At 33.6% G+C, this 14,832-nt stretch overlaps 1 long non-coding RNA gene across 4 annotated transcripts in view; it reads left to right on the top strand.

Annotated features, from left to right (window-relative positions):
* LOC102154255 overlaps positions 1-14,832 on the top strand; it is a 99,423-nt gene that overhangs the window by 20,106 nt on the left and 64,485 nt on the right. For 3 of the 4 annotated variants that reach the window (XR_005353355.1, XR_005353354.1, XR_005353357.1), the window contains exon 2: positions 555-663. This is a non-coding gene — a long non-coding RNA (uncharacterized LOC102154255). Of the gene's footprint in view, positions 1-554; positions 664-5,649; positions 5,711-14,832 lie in introns of all 4 variants that reach the window. The other variant, XR_005353356.1, reaches the window with a different exon arrangement.

The raw sequence follows: 14,832 nt of genomic DNA, 5'->3' as shown, positions 1-14,832 counted from the left end.
AATAGTATTACTGGGACAGGACTTAAGAATGATGCCTTCTGCCCCTGAGTTCCAGAGCAGGAGCAGCTCAAACTGGCTGAGGATCGGTCTCAACATCCAGCTTAATTAACCACTGATGATTAAGTTGGGAAGAATTGGTATCTTAACAATAGTGAGTCTTCCTCTGCAGAGTTGTATAATCTTTCTTTGTTTATTTAGATTGTCTTTGACGATTTTATCATTGTAGTTTTCTGCATACACATCCTGTACCTATTTTGTTAGATTTATATCCAAGTATTTAATTTCTTTTAGAATGCTATTGTAAATACTGTTCTGTTGATTTTGTCCTGCTTTTACTTGCTATGCTTGCTTCTTAAATTTAAGTTTAATTTGCTGCATTGGACACAGAGGGCATTCAATCATGATAAGGCAAAAATGAGTATGTGGGCCTGAAGGATGTTATATAAACACAGCTTTTTGAGTTTCCCTTTTCCCCAACATTTGGTACCCAATTTTTATGATGCCTTTGTTAAGTCATGAGATGAGGCTAATTAAGCTTCCTATTTCCGAGACAGGATCTCCTTTCAACACCAGTATTTTCTGTGGTTACAGAAGCATCTTCAGTCAGTTGTCACAAGAGTCTGACATCTGTTTTTCTTGAAAAATACTTTACTACTCCTGAAGGTAAGATAATGAGTAAATCATGCCTCATTGTAGTTTTCACTGCTACTGCATAAAAATGACCCATCTACGGACTCGGGCAATTAGTTCTGTAGCTGATAGAAACTCAACAACTTAGGCTTGACTGGAATGGACAGTTGCATACCTTTGATGTAATTGGGCTTATTTTGTTTTAAAATGTCACTTTGGATGAGGACAAAATAAAAATAATGAGAAGAAAGAGTCCTTTTTAGGTGATATTTATTTCCAAAGAATGATCTTTCACTTGAATAATTTATTTCAGCCTTTTAGGTCTTTCTTTGTTTACTCAAATTAAATCAGTTTGACCAATAAGAGTTTCCATTTGTTCTAGGCATTATTGAAAGACTGGTGAAGTGGGGGAATTAATAAAAGTCAATGTGTACTTAATGCTAAAAACGTCATGTTTAAATTGACTCTTAGAGATCTCCATAGTTAGATATACACCCTACCTACATTCCTATTGACATCTTCTTTCTTCAATTTTCGTATTTTTAAATCAGTAATGATATGGTGAGTTAGGAAGCATAACAGTATGTAAAAAGTTAGAATATGAAATTGTTTCCGAGATAATGATTGAGATTGATCGATGGCTTTAATTTTTAAAGGACATATAGTTTTGAATAAAGTGCCACTAACCATTACAGAAAAATGTCTTCCCTGAAATTGTTTGATTCAAAGTTTCAATTATCTCTTTGTGGAAAACCTATGCAGTGACCCCATGTAGGAAATTTTAAGTATGTAATGAAATAGAGAAGCATTTAAGTTTTAGTTCATTAAAATGCCAAAGGGATACTTAAAATACATTATTAATAAAAATGTAAATCTGGTGATTTTCCTCTTTTAATTTAGGCTTGAGTAACAACGAGATGAGTTTAGTCCACAGGTAACCTTAAAGAATGACTTTTACACAAAAATAAACTTGAAGGAAAGCTATGAATTTATTTGACAGTCATTCACTATCTTATTTTCCTACTGTTTTTCCAGTTATATGTGTTTCATTTAGTTCTGCTCCTTCAATTCTCAGCCATTTCTGATTCATCCTTGGCTGATATTACAAACAAAATTTACCTAGTTAAATACACACACACAGAGAACAGAATTTGATGTGCTATTTCACAAGTAGCAGTACCCAAATAAGAGATAATAGAAGAGAATCATTTTAAAATAAAATTAAAACTTAGAAACTTTCTGAAAGCCTCTTTATCTAATTCCCACTCAATGATCCAAATCTTTAACTTCTCATCAACATAGAAATATTTTTAAACATACTATTAGCTCAATCAACAAGTGTAAGGTTGGTTGGCTCCTCTAATGTAGGAAGAATTGATGTACCAGTTTATGACTGATTTCATCTTGAGTACTCTTTTAAAATCCAACAGTAAAGAATGTTATCCATTCAATAGAAATATTGCTGCTATTAAAAAAGTTTTCAGGAAAATATGAAATAATGCAAGTAAGGGAATGTTTCTTGTGCTAATTGAACATGCTTAAATCCCAATGGTAAACATTGGAATCATTCAACAGAAATAATGCTATTCAAATGCCTGCATAGAAATGCACAGTAATCTGAACAAGAAAAAGGTTCTTACACTATTTGTTTAAAAGTATTTCATGATATACAGACTCCTAACAGTAAAGCAGTTTTATTCAGCCAAACCGAATATTTTTAAAAAGCAATTATCCAATATTATAAAAATGTGTATGTCAAAACAAATTTTAGAATCAATGTTTTTAATGCTAGAAAACATTTTTGTTTTTCATTTTGTTATCTGGTTTGGTCATCTCATGAGAAGAAAAGCAATCATTCCCACACTTGCATAAATTAAACTTAGAGTTGTCTGGCTTATTTTTATTTTTATTTTTTGGTGATATTTACATGGGAACTTATTCATTCTTGTTAAAGAGGCATTTGGAAGAAAACCATCATTTATGGGACATTGACTAAGTCCCAAGAACTATGATAGATAGTCTTTTTAAAACTGAATATAATATTCTCTACTTTGCTCTTCAAAAATGTGTTTCTAGCCAACCACTCTTTTTGAGGGGATTATTACATAGGGACACCCACAATCTTCAGTCTGTAAGTTAAGTATAAACAGAGGCAAAAACTCTCTGAAGGACGATCTGTTTTATGCATTTTACATATACCGAGCAAGTCAACAACAACAACAAAAATCAGCCTAATGAAATAATATTGAATCAATGTGAAGATTTAGATCTATGAGCCACTCTACTAGAGAAACATAAAAATTCAAGGCCAAGTATATGGATAGGAAAAAAGTTTTGGGCTCATTAGATGTTATTTATCATATTGATTCATCTTTAGTTAGTAAAGACTTAAAAATAGGCAATTTGCTCACTCTAGTTTCCGGTAGAATGTGGCACTCTCTTGCCTACTGTACAATCCATGAGCAGAGGTATTGTCATCTTGTTTACTTATTGAATCCCAAGTGCCTGAAAAGTATCTGGCACATCATGGGGACTCATTATATATTTGCTAAGCTGAATGACTATGTAAACCTGTCTATTCAATACTTTGTGAGGGAGAACAGAGCACATCACAAAACGATATTGTCTTTCTGTCATTTTCTGGCACTATACGTTACATATGTTTTAAATATATATTCATTTAACAGAAAATAATGAAAGAATATTTACCAGAGCATAAACAGCAATTGTTATTCCTTGGTTAACTAGGTGATTGCTTGTTGGTTTAGATATTTTTTTTTGCCATTGCCTTTATTTCTTTTGTAATGAATGTCTGTAAATATGCATTATATTTTCATTCAATCAAGTTCATTTTAATTTAAGAGGATACAACACACTTCATTTTTTTTTTGTATATTTTTTTAGCAGAGTTCGATTTGCCAAGATATATTATAACACCCAGTGCTCATCCTGTCAAGTGCAACAACACACTTCAGAATTGCAGTAGCTTTTATATTTCAGTTTTATCTTTGTGTAGCTAACATTTAATGAATAGCAAGTTAAAGGATACTGGCATTATTCTGGCTTGAAATGATTTGGTTGTTAGTAGAGAAAATTCCAATAAAACATTTTTGAGTTCAAAACTTAGTTCTTTCCTCTGTTGCATGACACTTAAGTGTTAGTGAAAACTATATTCGTATATGAGAAATAATTTTTGCAGTAAAAAGTTACTAGTGAAAGATTCATATATATATATATATATATATGATACTCTTTGGCACCCCAGAGGAGGAAATAATTAATTTTCAGGTGGATAGCGCTACCCTTTGCTGAATTATTCATCTTTCTTTTTTCCCCCCAAAGTAGCCCATACATAATAATTCCTGTTTTAGAGAAAATGAGAAAATATAAGTTCAGAGCTGCCAAATCATTTGGCCCATGGAGGTCACAGGATAGTTGTGTGAAATGAAGTTGGCAAGGTAGATTGAAGCTTAAATGGTGAAGTACTTCTTAATGTCATGCTATCAGTTTGGAATTCAGCCTGTTGACAATTTAGAGTCAACAGAATTTTTACTCTGCTGTATTTTGTTTTGCTGCTTAAGAACAGAAGCACTATCTCATAAAGTGGGGGGGGAAAGAGCACACATATTTTATATAACTCTTTTAAATATACTTGCCTTTCATAAGACATATTGAGTAGTCATATGTCTGTTAGTCATATTTTTCCTACATAGATTGCTCTTGTTTCATGTTTTAAAATGTGTATGTCAGTATTTAAAGAAGAGACATATTCAGCTTCAACTATACATTTAGAGTCCTTGCCAGGCAAAGCTCCTATTCTATGGAATATACAAGTTTATGTCAGTAACCATACGTTCTAAAATTTTTCACCAAATCTAGACAAAATAAAGTCTGTATCTAGTAGAACAATATTGCACTGGAAATAATAATAATTGCCATTTATTGAAGGATTAGTGCTTGCCAGGTAGTAAGCATTTTTTTAAATGGATTTTATTTTGTAGGGCTATTTTAGATTAAGAGCAAAAAGGACCATAAAGTATGAAGAGTTCCCATAGACCCCCTTCCCTTGCTCATGTCTGGTCTCCCTACTATTAACATCTCCCACCTAAATAGTACATTTGTTGCAATCAATGAACCTATATTGACACATCATTATTACCATCGGTTACCTTAGGATTCACTCTAGATGTTGTACAGCGATGATTTGGAGACATGTGTAATGACATGTCTCTGCTGCTATGATTTCATAAGGAGTAGTTTTACTGCCCTAAAACCCCTCGTGCTCTGCCTATTTATTCCTCCCTCCACCCTAACTCTGGGCATCCACTGATCCTTTTATACAGTCTTAGGTTATGTTGTCAGTGAGAAAAAAAATAATGTATGCCGTGAAAGATATACTTAAATTAATGTCATTATTGACAAGAACCAATGGTCCTGTAGCTTTTGTTGATAAAACATGGAATGTAAATTCTCATGATAATCGTTTCTCACTGGACTGAAACTCAGCCTGCCCAGACTCCTTCCAGATTTGGTGAAAATTGGAATCTTTGTATATCCAGCTGAGGCCCGGAACCTACAGGAGGTTTTGAGCCCAAGGAAATAACTAAAGGGGAAAGACTTTGTAGAGTGAAGAGAACAAATTTATCTTGCACATTCCCTGTGCATTTATCTATTTATTTTTTGTCAACTTCTGAAGTTTTCCTTAATTTTTAATGATTGCTACTCTTATCATGTCTGGAATTCTTGATGTGTTGGAGAAATTAGTCCTTAATTTATATTATAAATATGTTTTCCAAAAGGTTACATTGTGTTGAGACCTAAATAAGATATTTTGCTCTACAAGTTTTTAAATGTTTATAAAATGAGATGCATTAATCTTTTCACTTATAGAATCTATTTTGTTTGCAATGTGAGGCTAATCTTATTACACAGATTTTGTGTTCTATTCTAATATTTCTATAGTTTCCTTTTTAAAATATTAATTTTTGTCTGTGATTTATTTTTGTGTAATTTTTTTAGGTGATTTTATTGTGGTGTCAAACAAATATCTCTGAGACCAGATTTACCTGAATTCTAAAAGGTATCACTTCAGTGTATCCCGTATGAATCTTCCTTACCATTTTGTTTGATACTCTACGACTTTGGTTCAAATTTTGCTTTCTCACAAGAATTGGATTTTGTGGAGTTTTTTTTTTTTCTTTTTTTTGTATTTTTATTTAGATGTAAACCCTGAAAGTGCTTACTTTATATATATAAAAACTAGATCTCTGTTAGAACTCTAACAGTATTGGTATTGTATTTTTTTAAATTTCTGAAATCTTTACATCGGGAAAATAGGTTATATTTCCATTTATATAACAAGTATTTTCTTTTTTGCAACAAAACCTGACCTTCATTAATGGAGGCCTATTTCTGGTGGTTATCTACCCAACTCATGCGAATATTCATGCATTTTTAAGTGTATCATCCTTACCCTAAAGGGGGTATCATTTAACACACATGAACCAGATTACCTCTTTAAAAAAAATCTGAAAGGTATCTGATCCCACTGATTTTGGATAAGAGATTGTGGACTGTTTTTATGGAATTAATTGATAAATATATTTCCTTATTTACACTGGATGTAATACACTCTTCCCTAATTTCATCTAACGTATTGACAGTTCTTATTTTTTGCTTCCAAAAATATATCATAAGGCTGTCTCTCTCTGTCTATGACATAACTGTGGTAAAACCACCATTATATCTTCATCAGAGAAGTGGTTTTGATATCGCTGGTCTGTGATGGTCATCTGCTTTTCCCAGTGTCCCCACTTGCCAGTGTCCCACCACTTTACTGAGAAGCACATCAGAGCCAGCTCCTTCAGGCTAAGGAGAACCAACTGTTAATTTTTCAGAATTTGTGCAAACTGCTTGTTAAACACAGCCATTATTAGAAATTAAATTTTATTAGATTACGATAAAATAAATGACTTTAAAACAAAGACAATGAATGCTTGAATTATTTCTGATTCTCCTACATTTTACTGTCATTTATGCCCTTCAAGTTATTTATACCTATTAAATCTACCTGGTGGGAACTTTTATTACTCATTCATGTGTATGGAGAGGAGGGGGAGGAAGGAGAAAGAAAGGGAGGAGAGAGGAGACAGGGGAATGGAGGGGAGGGAAAGAGAACTAGCCATCCTGGGGACAGATTTGGGGAACAGGAGCCCTTTGATAAGGTTTTGATCAATTTTGGGGGCTGCCCTTGGTTGCACAGTAGATCTGAGGGGCATGTACAGATTGTCATACTTAATAGTGGTGCAGCATATGTGAGGGCAGGGGTGTCTGCTGGTTTCACTTGCACATGTTTAGTGACTTTTTTTTTTAAGAGTTATTCATTTATTAGAGAAAGAGAGAGTGTGAGCACGAGCAGGGGGAGGGGCAGAGGAAGAGGGAAACAAGCAGACTTTTTGAGGAGCTCAGAGTGCTAAGTGTGGAGCCCCATGAGGGGCTCAATCCCAGGACCCTGAGTTTAAATCAGGAGTCAGACACTTAACCTTCAGAACCACCCAGAGACTCCAATGTTTAGTGATTTAAGCAGATATTTGTTGCTGTGAGCACCTTATTGAGCCGGCAACTCTGTTTCTCTACCTGTCTCTCTTCAGATACCTCATGTACAAATGAACTCCCATGATCTTGGAAAACAAGAAACCAAATTATTTCACTATTGTACTGCTTTTAATATCTAGTCACTACCACTAGTTAGGCTAGTTCAACAGATGAATGAATTCAATTCTCACTCTTATGGCTATTTCATTGAGGATTTAGGGAATTCTCAATTTCTATCTCTCAGAAGTAGTTATGGCATGTATTGTTACTTATTGGAGAAATCCTGTTGTTAAATTAATTAAACCCAGAGGGAAAAAAATAACAATTAAAACCAGAGGTTTTAACAACTGAGGTGGCTTTAACATTTTAGGAGCCTAAGTAAGTAAACCAAAACCTGTGCAGATCATGCCCCAAAGTTAAGAAATTGAAACCTAAGGACAACTGATTACAAACATCCAATCAGGCTTTCTCAAATAATGCAACTGCTTAATTACAACAAATAACTTTCTTACTTTGCTTTTCCTTCTACTCTTTAAATGTGCTTTCCCTGGCTCCTGTGGGTGGACCACTCCTAACCACTGTGGTGCTGTCCCATTGGAATTGCTTTTTGTTCAAATAAATCCTTAACAATTAAATTTGCGGGCAGCCCAGGTGGATTAGCGGTTTAGCGCCGCCTTCAGCCCAGGGCCTGATCCTGGAGTCCTGGGATCGAGTCCTGCATCTGGCTCCCTGCATGGAGCCTCTCTTTCTCTCTCTCTCTCTCGAATAAATAAGTAAAATCTTTAAAAAATTGAATATGCTTCAGCTTCTCTTTTAACGCTATTAATTTGGTACTTAAATAATGTCCAAAACTCATCAGCAATTTTTTCCAGTACAAGTTATTTGTAGAAGATGAGCACTGATTAGCCTTCAAATTATTTCCGTGTTCTTGAATTTATAAACCTTAACTTGGTGTGCATCATTTCTTATGTTGCATTCTCCTGTTTATGTTGGTCCTTCTAATCTAAATAATCGGGTGATTTCTGTCATGCAACTTTTAAGGAATTTAAACATTTTTTATCTCCTGTTTGTTCAATTCTGTTTGTGAGAAATCACAGTCTTTTATTTCAACTCTACTTTTGCCTGCAACAGATATCTTTCATTTTCCTCACATAATTTCAATTCTGCTTTTTTCCAAATAGAATCGCTCATCCTTTGTCTTATGTTTTCAAGAGTGCCTTGTTTTATTGTAAGGCAATCATTTTAGTGTTGATTTTATTTCTTTTCGTATTTCTATCCTCATTTATGCCAGCTAACTTTTTATCTCTGTCTGTAGTTTTATCTGTAATCCACTGAAATTTTATTCTTTTTTTTAGCTCTTGATCAAAAAAGAAACATGTTTTATAATTTTTTTTTATTTTATTCTCATTCACTTCTCTATTGGCATAGATGTTTGGGGCTGCTTGTTCTTTGGCTTCCTTCTGTATATATACTTATGTTTATTGCAGGTTTTTTTTTAAATTCCTTGCTTTTTATTTAATATTGTTACTTTCCAAAATGGGGCTTTTCCCCCTGTGAATGTAACTTTCTATAAGGATATGGTGAGTCATGTTGGCAACTAAGGATAAAAGACTCCTTGAATTTTGCTATCTTTTTTCTACAAGAACTCTTAGACACTTCTGTGAGAGTATCTTTTAACTGGGTTGCAAAAAGTTTACCTGGCTGTTAGTTTAAACTTTTTAAAACTTAACTTTTTTAGGCAAAAAGTTTACCTAGTGCTGTTTGTCCCACAGTTTGTGGGTGATAATTTGCCTTTTAGTTCTCATGAACTTTCCAGAAGTCTCTATCTTGATTTTTGCTCAATCTAAGTTAAATTTATTTTATTTGATAAGAAGCATTGGACTTAAATATAGAAGACCACGATGAGGGCTATAGTTCATCACAATCAATGTTTTTACATCAGGCAAACTACTTTACTGGCTAGAAATCCAGGTTGTGCCATCAAAAATGGGGAAAATAAATTTGTTGAGGATGGAGAAGTGTGATAAAATTATAATGATGTACTGTAGGGTGAGAATTGTAACAATCAAAGTGTACGTTGGTAATGAATAATAATATAGCCATTTGTTGGTTATGTACTCGGAGTCAGTCCCAATGCTAGACACTGACAAATAGAGGTAGACGAGACATGTCTCTGCACAGAACAAAAATCCAGTGGGGCCCTGGTGTGAAATGTAAGCTGCCCAGAGATCCCCTTCAAGATATGGCACTCATCCCCCAGCCAGGTGAGTTTCTGCTACTGGCAGCTCACACCTAAGCCCTCTTCAGGCATCAAAGGAAGCCGGCTCAGACAGTTTGCAACCTCGTCCAGGGAAGTCAGTACCCAATGAGTGGTCTTGAGGGGGAATACTAAGGTCCTTACCTCTATTAGATTATTCCTAAGGAGTACCTGTCCAGAGAGCTCCCGGCAGCTCTGATGAACTCTGCCAAAACCTACTTCCCTCACTCTGTTAGATGTTTTTCTGTTTTTTGTTTTTGTTTGTTTGTTCCTAAAAGTGCTTGCCAATCAACTTCCTGAGTACAAACCTTAATCTCAGAATCTGTTTCTTGAGAAACCAACCTAGAGCAGTCTGAGATACATATAAGTAACATCCTGAATTTCGAGCATCTAGGAATAGTCCAAGAGAAAGTAATGTGTATGCTGAGGCTAAAGCTAGTATTGCTTATATGGCAGTGCTCAGATACCCAGCAGGATGGCTCTTGTTAAATCTGGTCAGAATGAAATAAAACCCAGCCAAACTGGAAATTTGGATTTGAACATTTCTGCTGCTTCTTTTCTCTTTTTAGAGGTGGAGTCGTATGCATAAAAGAAAATGCATCATAGTTCTTGCTTCATTAAACAGTATTATATGTTGCCCTAGAATTGCCATTATCCACTTTTATTCTATTTTATATTACTTATTTTACTAAGACAATAGACAGACAGATCCATTATGCAACACAATAAACTTACCAATAAGTTACATAACCCTATTTATACTCTGAGATCAGGCAACCAGTTTCCTTATATTCATTCCTGATTTAATTAATCTGCCAAATATATGTGTATTCAACTAAATAAAATATTACTTTTATTTGTTTTTAAATTAACCTAATTTTTCAAAAGTTATTTTCATTGTTGTCTTTTGTGGCTTGTACTTTCTTATTAAATATTATGTCACTGAGATCCACTTAAGTCATTGTATGGACATGTATTATGTTCAGTGTTTTGTATAATAGTCCATTGGGTCAAAATAGCATATTTGATTAACTATCTTCCATTCAATGCATATTTAATTTGTTTTCAATTTCCTCCCTTTTTATCAACAGTGGTATATGGGCCTTTTTTTATATATCTCTACTATGGTATGACTACAAGAGTGTTTCTTATGTATATTCTTGGGTTATGTATACTCACTTTATAAGATAATATTTTTTCCAAAGTTATGACACCAATTTATACTCCCATCAGCAATGTATTTGTGTGTGTGCATGTGTGTGTATGTGTACATATATATATATGCAAAGAAAAATATATATTTGAAATGCTTGTATCATATGATTCAAATTACTTCTAAATTCTTAGCATAAATCCTTTAAAACAATTAGTATTATCGAACTACATGGTTTTGATAATGCAGTGTGTATAAGATAGTACCGTAGTATCTCAATATTATTTTGATTTACATTTCCCTGGTTATAATTTCCTGGTTTGAACATCTCTTCTTAGGTACGTGTAGATAGATAGATAGATAGATAGATAGATAGATAGATAGATAGATAAAATGTATGTTGTATACAAAATATAAATATACTAAACACATTTACATATTATGGTTATCTATATGTAAGAGATGAAGTGATGAAATCATTTGGAGAAAACCATATGGCACACACACATGCTTATGATGCACTAATCCATTATCATGTAGGGTTTAACTTCCCAGACTTTAGAAACACATATAGGTTCAAAAGAGTCCCTTTCTAATTCTATTACTAGAAGCCTGGCTTCCTCATCTGTAAAATAAGGATAATAATAGTTACCTATGCTATATAGCTTATGCAAGAATCAAATGATATACAACCAGAAGGTAATTAATATACTGGCTAGAAGATGTGAAATAATCAATAACCTTTGCCATCAATAACATTGATATTACCCTTTTATCTTTATATTAAATATGCCATAAATTCAAATGTATGCTTTGTTTTTAAATTTATTCTCCATCTTCCCGATATATTTTTTAATGATTGATAGTTTCACTTTTAAAATTAAATATTTTAACTATTGATTTATTATGAAATTTGTTCCAATGTAGTTTTTTTAATTCAACATTTGCATGTAGATTTTTAAGTATCAGTATTACATTTTACAAAGATACACACACACTACAACTGAATGAGTAGCTCTGTTTGGTGTGAATCACTGTTTTTTTTCTAAACCTAATTTTGGAAAGATTCAATTGTGGGATATAGGACTGGAATGAAAATGGCAGATATCTGTTTCTTCGTGTTTAAGAAACCCATATTCTCTGAGATGCAGGGGAGAATTGAGTCCATTATTTTGCAGCATTATTGAAAATCACTCTATTTCCCCTCTGGGCTTGTAGAGCAGAGAAGAATTTGAGGCCATCTATTGCATGGCATTACTGATGTAATGTATTCCATTGTAAACTCTCCGCGTAAAAAAAAGTCTTATGTTTTTCAGTTTCTAACTTATTTCTGGGATCTAAACCCTTATATTGGTCCAGGGATTTGATCTATCTGGATAGATTGTTAATGTTTTCCTTTTAAGAGCTGAGTTTGTGGTCTTGAGTCTGCTCCATTTTCTTTAGATAAAGCAAATATCAAAGGATAGGCATGCTCTGGCATTCCAGAATCTCTGCTCATCTCAGTGATATGTGGGTACCTTCTAGTTTTAAAGGAAATGAAAAGAATTAACATAATAGGCAATAAGAGGCAATTTTAGAAAACTATTAAAACATTACAAAACATTACTTTTCTATTAATTACTCTTAAAAATCTCAGTTTCTTCCATTTTAATTGTATACCTACACATATTCATACGGAGTACTTACAGAAATTAAATGGAAGAAAAGTAGGCCAAATTAATAATATACATACAATAATTATTAGTCATTGTGCTAATCATTAAATCATCACGAGGAATATATAAAGTATTATTTATCATCTTTGATCAATGAGAAATAGTATACATCTTCCAGGTTCTTATAACAATCCCCCAATCCTAGGTGCCTGAGTGGCTCAGTGGTTGAGCATTTGCCTTTGGCTCAGGACATGATCCTGGGGTTCAGGGATCAAGCTCCACATCTGACTCCCTGCAGGGAGCCTGCTTCTCCTTCTGCCTGTGTCTCTACCTCTCTCTGTGTATCTCTCATGAATAAATAAATAAAATCTAAAAGAAAAAAAAATCCCCCAATCCTAAATTATTCTGGGTAAAAATAATATGCCTATAAATATGCATATTGTCCTTTTTTTAACATTTAAATTTTGGAAAATCCAAGGTAGAAATAGGAAGGATGAAAAAGATGAAAGAGACAGAGTCAGTCAATGAATCCAGAGAGAACATTATGTCATTCCTGGTGCATCCCTCGTACCCTAATTGTAGGGTCAAGGATGAAAAGTCTTTCTTGACCACAAAGACTGTGTACAGCGTTAAAACTATTTGGTTTTTTGAGTAAGAATAAATTCACCTCCAAGAAGGATACGTGGAAGTGGCCTGTGGTGTCTTTGGCGTAAGCCCATTTAGCACTGCCCTCCTTTAGAGACAAGGTTTCTACTCTTCTACTAAAACTACCAGATAACTTACTGTTTGGAAAATGAAATAAATATACCTTAGACATGAGAGAAACACATTTTGTTTTATTTTGGGGGGAAGGGGGGTGATACACCTTTTAAAATCCCATGTACAACTGTTTCAAATATCCATCTATATTTTTGCCTCCTATAACTGTGTTTAAATCTTGTGTACTATTTCCATTCATAATCATACTTATTGGTTCAACATGGATAAAGGAAGATAGAACAAATATCTTGAGCATATACTAAGATAGCCTGCACATAAAGGAAACCTAAAGGTATTTTTGTCCTTAGCCTCAATCACAAAATACCTTCTCTGCTATAGCTAAAATGCGCATAGCTAAAATTCTTCCAAGCCTTCATCCTCCTTGATCAGTGAAATATTTGACACAATTGGTAAACATTTTTAAAAAGATTTTATTTATTTATTTATCTAGTTAGTTAGCTAGTTAGTTGAGAGAAAGAGACGAGAGAGCACAAGTGGGAGAAGGAGCAAAGGGAGAGAGACAAGAAGACTCCATGCTGAGCATGGAGCCTGATACAGTGCTCCCCTTGGGGCTCAATCCTATGACCCTGAGATCATGACCAGTGCCTATACCAAGAGTCAGAGGCTTAATGGATTGAGCGACCCAGGTGCCCCATAAACATTTATTAAACACTCTTTCTTCTATACGCTGAATCATGTATGTATCCAGAAATTGTTAATAGGTATTTAGGTAACTCTTTTTAAGCTTTTGCGCCTCAGGAACTTTGCTCATACTATCATTTTCACTTGGAATTCTCTTCCTCCATCTCTATGGTCAGACTCTGATTCATCTTGCCAAGCTGCGCTTAAAGCTCATCTAAAGTAAGAGCTCTGTATATGAACTTCTGTTGTACTTTATTTTCCTTTCATATGGGACTTTTAAAATATCTGATCTTTTCCTTCTTGCTTTTGCAATTGTATATAATTTTAATAAGCATATTGGTACTTTTTTTTTTCTTTTTGCCTATATCCCCACTCAGAAATACAGTATTTTAGAGGTTATAAGTAAATATTAAATGGGTATTTGTTGTCAGATGGTGAAGTTATTTTATCTACTTGAACTACTATGATTTCATATTAGCAACAACAAATAGGCAGGTACATGAGAGAATGAGACATATGGCTAGTCTGGATAAAAGGAAAAATCCCATGTAAATATGAAATTAGTAAATCAACTACAAGCCTGAATAATGGTTAATTACTCAACAAAATAGAACTTTGGAAAGAGGTATTTGAGTATCGTAAAACATGAAAAAAATTACATGATGTCAGACATCAGATGTAAGACAGGGATAAAGTGATAGGCAAGCAAAATTCACACACTGAGACTGAGTGTTAGCCATTCATTAAAATAAATACACTGGAAATATTAGTGTATTCACAATGTTCTTAAAATAGACAATACTTAGATAAATCAACTGAAAGTGGGAGATTTTTTTTTTTTAGAAGTGGGAGATTTCTAAGATGAAATTAGCACCTTTTAAATATGTTTCCTGAAAAAAAAATAAATATGTTTCCTGTTTTATTAAATTTACCTTTGTTTTTCCCTTGGTTTAAAATGTATCCAGAAAAAAAAAATCTATCTATCTATCATCTATCAACCTATCAATCTACCTATCTATCTATCTATCTATCTATCTATCTATCTATCATCTTCACACTTGTCTTTATGTTCCTCATTGACAATTTGTTGTATTTGGTAGCAAAAGGAACCCCTATGTGCTATTCAGGAGCAAAACATTTTT

Source organism: Canis lupus, chromosome 1 (assembly GCF_011100685.1).
Source record: "Canis lupus familiaris isolate Mischka breed German Shepherd chromosome 1, alternate assembly UU_Cfam_GSD_1.0, whole genome shotgun sequence".
NCBI lineage: Eukaryota > Metazoa > Chordata > Mammalia > Carnivora > Canidae > Canis > Canis lupus.
Note: the sequence above shows the minus strand (reverse complement) of the source record. Positions and strands in the feature narration are given on the sequence as shown.